The 6,879-nt window shown below is 44.6% G+C and overlaps 1 pseudogene; it reads left to right on the top strand.

The window, feature by feature from the left end:
* Nucleotides 1-4,860, top strand: LOC113058751 (insulin receptor substrate 1-B-like; annotated as a pseudogene).
* Nucleotides 4,861-6,879: the final 2,019 nt, after the last annotated feature.

The following is a 6,879-nucleotide window of genomic DNA, read 5'->3' as shown; positions in this document are numbered from 1 at the left end:
ATATTTATCTATCTATCCGAATTTCATTTTATCATTTAGATCAGTCATTTTAATTATTAAAATAGGTAGAAATAAATCTTTAAGGTAACAGTTGCATGTTACCACATTTTGCAGTGTAGGATTCGTTTCAAATGATTATTGATGTTAATAAATATCTATATATTTTCTCTTTTTTTGTTGTTGTTGTTGAAAATAGGCTACCATTGGACAGTTCTGTGATCCAGACAGTTAACTTTCCGATTCTCCGCCAGCTGTAAAGAAATAATTCCACTTTTCATTACACTGCATGTTACACGCATTATGTAACGTTAACTATAATTAATCCCCATAGTAATCATAACAATAACATTGTGTACTTCAAAGTATAACGCGCACCTCCACTATGCAATTACACCTGAAGTACATATTGTTATTTCGCTATATTTATCTTTGTAAATAGACAGTAACTTCAACACTGTAAAGTATGACCGACTTTCTATTTGACAATTTTGTGTTTTATAAATTACTCTCACATGGCGTCTTTTCATCGCCGCCTCTAACTAAAACCTTATAGTGGATGGGTCATTTGAATGAATCTTTTAAGTAAACGAATCGTTCTCTTACTGGCTTCCTGACGCATCCTGCAGAAAAGTTCGCTGAAACAATCCGCGAAAATGAATCTTTTTAGTGAACTAATTCGAAAGAGTCGAGTCACTGTGAAGAATCCAAAACCCCACCATTACGTTTGAATCACATGTCTCTCACAGCCCCATGATGATTGACAGTAGATCTCTTCCAATCAAACGAGGTCAGTTCCAAAAGGGGCGGGATTCTTAGTTGTCTCGTCACATGCTAGGCTGCAACACCCCCCAGTCTGGACTCCTCCATACAAACATACACGAGTGGTGCCTTGTTTTGGTCTGTTACGGCTTCGCAAAAAAAAGAAAACTCAGCGACTTTAGGAGGAACTTATTCAGCGGTTCGAATTGATTTGGTACGTTTCCGTTGTAAATAACGGTCAGATGCATACGTTGCGCTCGTGCTTTGTTTAATCGCACTTTTGGGATTTTTGCAGACAACGCTTTGATCTCCGGGGTAAACGGGGTCGTGTGCTGCTGACTGCGCTTGTTTTGATAATGCATTCGGATCTCCGGACTGAAAATGACGCTGTTTTGTCATTTTCACACTTTTGTATTTTTTTTACATCATAAACCTGGTGCTTTCCGGTACTTGCAATATTTTTGAAGATGTCCGATAGATTATTTAAACTTATTTGTAACAATGTAATGCTGCTGAAAAAACAAAACAAACAAATCTAAGTCTACTACGGTGTCGATGAACTTTTATAATTGAAGCGCTTGACGGAGCGCATAAAAGTGACTTGTTTAAGTGCTTTTTTTCATTTTTCACTCAATGGAACCCTTTTTATCTCAGTGCTCACATTTGACGAAGAGTATCGTTAAATGCATAACGCTTTGACTTTCAATCCTTCAATTTTTCTATAGTTTATTTTTTGTATACCATGGCAAGCCCGACCACGGAACAAGGATGTTTTTCGGACGTGAAAAAGGTGGGTTATTTAAGGAAACCCAAAAGCATGCACAAAAGGTTTTTTGTACTGAGGGTGGCGAGCGCCTCCAGACCGTCCCGATTGGAGTACTACGAAAACGAGAAGAAGTGGAGACACAAGTCTGGAGCACCGAAAAAGTCCATTCCGCTGGAGAGCTGCTTTAACATCAACAAAAGAGCGGATTCTAAAAACAAACATCTCGTCGCTCTTTACACCAAGGATGAATATTTTGCCATCGCTGCTGACAGCGAGGTAGAGCAGGAGTCATGGTATCAAGCCCTGGTTGATCTTCATAACAGAGGTAAGGTCCACGAAACTGCTGCGGGCCATGGAGATGGCGAGGATAATTACAGCGAAGCCACACCGGGACCTGCCTTCAAAGAGGTCTGGCAGGTTATTTTGAAACCAAAGGGTCTGGGTCACACTAAGAACTTGATAGGTGTTTACAGATTATGCCTCACCAATAAGACTATCAGTTTTGTGAAACTCAATTCTGATGCAGCCGCCGTGGTCCTGCAGTTGATGAACATTAGGAGATGTGGTCACTCTGAAAATTTCTTTTTCATTGAAGTTGGGAGATCTGCCGTTACCGGGCCTGGGGAGTTTTGGATGCAAGTGGATGACTCGGTTGTGGCTCAGAACATGCATGAAACTATATTAGAAGCCATGAAAGCCATGAGTGAGGAGTTCAGGCCACGCAGCAAAAGTCAATCATCTTCCAACTGCTCAAACCCTATCTCAGTGCCTGTAAGGAGGCATCATAACAACAATCCTCCCCCCAGTCAAGTTGGCTTAGGTAGACGCTCTCGGGCAGAGAGTGTGACGACCACTTCTCCTGTTAGACCTGGCAAACACAGCCATTCATTCAGAGTGAGAGCGTCCAGTGATGGGGAGGGCACCATGTCCAGACCTGCGTCTGTTGATGGCAGTCCGAGCACAGCCCGACCTCAGTCGCAGCGACACAGGGATGGATCCAGACTTCACCCGCCGCTCAATCACAGCAGATCAATCCCTACGCCCACTTCACGGTGCTCCCCTCAGCCATCAGCCCCATCAGCCTGTCATCCAGCAGCACCAGCGGCCACGGATCCACATCTGACTGCCTCTTTCCACGCCGCTCTAGTGCCTCCGTATCTGGATCACCAAGTGATGGCGGTTTCATCTCCTCAGATGAATATGGATCTAGCCCCTGCGACTTTCGGAGCTCCTTCCGTAGCGTGACACCAGACTCACTCGGCCACACGCCACCTGCCAGGGAGGAGGAGATAAACAACTACATCTGCATGGCCAAGCCTGGTTCTCTTCCTGGCACTGGGAGCCAATTGCAAAGTCAATCCAGGGGAACGGCATCAAGACTGGAGGAGCCCGAGCTGGAGAAATGTTTCCGGAAGCGAACGCATTCTTCTGGTGCATCACCGCCAATGCCATGCCATCAAAAGAGTCCCTCACAATCATCTGCTACATCACTAGAGGAATATACTGTAATGATGCCCACATACCCAAGAAGCCACTCTGGATCATCATCGTCATCAACCCACAGGCACTCCTTCATGCCTACACATTCATACCCAGAGGAAGGTATAGACACCTCACAAGCTAAAGACCACAGTAGACCAGATCTCAAAGATGACGGATACATGCCCATGCTGCCAGGCATTGTGCCTGCGACCCCAACAGTGAAAAGCAGTGACTACATGCCCATGAGTCCAAAAAGTGTGTCTGCACCACAACAAATTATCAACCCCCGGCAACACTCACATGTTGACTCTAATGGTTACATGATGATGTCACCAAGTGGCAGCTGCTCTCCAGATGGCACAACAAACTATGGCAAGATCTGGACTAATGGCATCAACCCTAAGCTCTCCATAGAGAGTATGGAAGGTAAAGTGTCATCTTGTGGAGACTACATAAACATGTCCTCAGCTAGTTGTTCAACGACCAGTACACCTCCAGACTGCTTTTTCAACCCTGTAGAAGATCCTCCCAGGCCAATGTACGCTTACTTCTCTTTGCCCCGTTCCTTCAAACATGCCAACAGAAAGCAGGACCAGAGCTCTCTTCGGATATCACTAGGCTCGAGTCGATTGGCATATGCAGACTCTTCCTCGTCTTCAGCAAGCAGCGACAGCTTGGGTGGTCAAGGCAACTCGCAGCAGTCTGCTGTTAAACCCAAAAGGTTAGAGGGCAACGGGAGGCTGACACGTCCAACACGGCTGTCACTGGACACCAGCAAAGCAAGTACTCTTCCACGAACACGTGAGAGTCCCTTCCCCGCTGAGCCCAAAAGTCCTGGCGAGTATGTCAACATTGAATTCAATGACAAGGTGTTTTCGGCGAGCTTAGGCATCGCTGTTTCCCACCTGGGTTTTCTGGAAGTGATGCTGAGGCCTCATCAGACCTTTCATCATCCGAGTACATGAACATGCAGCTGGGGTCGCAGACAGGGCATTTGTGCCCAGAAATGCAGATTTCCACTTCCTGTTCAGACTATGCCATAATCACTCCATCAAACTCGGTATCCTCCCCTCCACTGCCCTGTGAGAGTACATGTGACCGTGATACATTAGCATGCAGTTAGCATCCTGCACTAGCTTTCCTGATACTCAAATGATGCTGATCACCAAGGACTTGCCAGATGGAGATGATGCCCCTTCTTGTTCTGTATCACCCAATCATGATGTGACTGCGTTAAGTGGTGCCTCAGGGAGATCGTCTCTGATCGGCCCTTTGTCAGGGCTTAGTGCATTCACACGTGTAAACTCCAATTCTGGGCGAAACCAATGGGCTAAAGTAATCCGGGCTGACCCACAGGGTCGACGGCGACACAGTTCAGAAACATTTGCTTCCACAACAACCAGAGGGTCAGCTGACACATTGGCCACCTGTCAGTCAGGTGAAGTAAAGCGCCACAGCTCAGCCTCTTTCGAGAATGTGTGGTTAAGACCTGGTGAGGCCTCTGCTACTTCTATCACTCCTCCTGCATCTACAGTAACCAATGGACGAAGGGAAACCTCTTCAGGCACAATTCCCACTTTAACAAACCATGACCAGAACGGCCTGAACTACATTGATCTGGACCTAGTGCAGAATGGAGAGCAGCATGTTCCTGACTGGAATGCGTTCCAATCTCGGCCAGTGGAGCTGGGAGCTGTCGAAGGTATAGAAGAGCTCAGTGCCTACGCCAGTATAAACTTCAGGAAATCGGGTGAGAACAGAGGCAATCTCACAAGCAGAGAAGGTAAGACCAAGTGTTTGTTTAAGAATGGTTGAGTATTGGCATGTGTGAGCTATACATTTCTTAGTGTCTTTGTGTCATCAAGCCAACTGTTAACATGAATATCATGTTATTAATGATAAAAACAACCCCCATTTGTTTGTGTAGCTTGAGTCTTTGGTGGAAAATCCCTTTCTGAAATCTTAGAAGAGAGGTGAGGGGGTTTAGATTTCCTCCCACTGATGACTGGGCCCTCTTTAGGCTGATAAATGGACATATTTGTGAATGGAGGCAGAAAGGGTTAGCATGTCTACACTTGTTCTCAATGCAACAAAAGGAAAAACAGCACATATATGTATTTGTGAGTCACTAAACAGCTTCTAGGATGTCTTTTTCCTGAATGGAAGTTTACTTAGTATGTGAGTCAACTCTTCAGAGATGTCTCTGATTTTAAGCAAACGCTGTGAGAAGTCTACAGAGCTGCCACTTCTGCGCATTCTCCACTTTGCCCAAGGGTTTGTGTGTCATGCCTGGTTGACTGTCTATTACCGTTGTTTTAGTTTATTTACTTGCCTTTCAGCAAGTGTAGGGTTTCCACCCTTTCTTTTTTCCGAAATGTGAATTTATTTGTATTTTATTTGTATTTTTTTGGTATCCCAATGATTGCATATCAGGTTTTAGCAGAGCAGTGTGGGTTTCCCATGATGCATTTAAACTTCTTGCCCGAGTGATGTCAATGCTACTACTATTGATAGTATTTTCTATACCAGATTCATTTAAGGTACACAACATTAATGTAATCAATTTCAGAAAAAAAATGTGTGCAAAGTGACAAACCTAGGTGGATACTAAAGTGCACATTTATTTATAGACGACAATGCCATTTTTTCATATTGTTATTAAGAATTATAGCATATGGATAGATTTATAGACACCGTTCCTGTTGTTATGTGTGAACAGAAATGAAATAATTGCTAAATAGCTTTTCTTATTCGCATCCATTCTTATTTGCCCTTGTTGTTTTAGCTCATAAAGATGTTGTTTTCACTAAAATGAATGAGGATATGGGTATGGATGGTTCATCCAAAAAAACCTGCATGATTTATTTTGTAATTCTGTAAGAATACAGTTTTTTTTTACGTAACAGTGTCAATGGGGTCTAAAAACACAGGACATTTTCAGAGATGTTTTCTTTGTGTTGCACTGAACATAGAAAGTTCATACAGGTTTGGAACAACATGAAGATAAGTAAGTGATGACAGAATTATCATTTCAGTCAGACTGTTTCTGCGCAACTGTTTAGTAAATTTGCCCTAGTGTGGTCTAAGGAGGCGTTTGTTTTGATGGGGTGAGAACCTGTACCCATATGCTTTCTTGGCTTGGATTGGTCGCTTTGTGTGAGGGGTGTTTGAGCTTGGCTTGAGATATTTAGGGGGGTGAGAGAGAGCACAGGGGCTTCAGTGTTGCGTAACAATTATTTTTTTTGACTCTGGGAAGCCCTGTGTGTGTGTGTGTGCGTGTGTGTGCGCGCCTTGGTAAAGCCCCCTGTGTTCCTCTGGAGATGAGCTTTGATGATGTCGACATCTGCAAAAACGGAAACACTTCCTCTTACTATCTCTGCTTATTTTCACGTGTACTTGTGCATTTTGTGATGTAGTTCTTGATGCAGGGGTTACTTTTGGTGCATTTATTGCATGTGCTGTTGTCAGTTTTGGCAGATGTCTATCTAAAGCTCCAGTTCCTATTTCATCTGTCTCCTCTGACACATGTTCTGCTCATGGCATGCTTCTGTGTGGCTCCGTGCCAGTGCCACCCATCTCTATGGTAATGCTATTGCCGCAGTGCTTTTTCCCCATGTCACAGTGAATTAAGGGGCCACAGACTGAGATGCCGGGGGCTTCAGAAAGCCACATTATGATTGGGCAGCGGTGGGGTGGGGCGGGGTGACAGAGTTCTTTGGTGGGTTTGGTCAGAGTGAGACGATTAGAAGCCCAGCCCACCTCAGGCCACCGTGATGGAGTCACCCTTCAGAGTGGCTTCTTGTCCCCTTCTCCCTCTCACTCCCTCCTTTTCCAATTCAACCACGTTTTCCTCTTTGTTGTCTTTCCCTCCC

The sequence above is a fragment of the Carassius auratus genome, chromosome 40, assembly GCF_003368295.1.
Source record: "Carassius auratus strain Wakin chromosome 40, ASM336829v1, whole genome shotgun sequence".
In the NCBI taxonomy this organism is placed as follows: domain Eukaryota; kingdom Metazoa; phylum Chordata; class Actinopteri; order Cypriniformes; family Cyprinidae; genus Carassius; species Carassius auratus.
The sequence above is the reverse complement of the archived record's forward strand: the minus strand, read 5'-3'. Positions and strand labels throughout refer to the sequence as shown.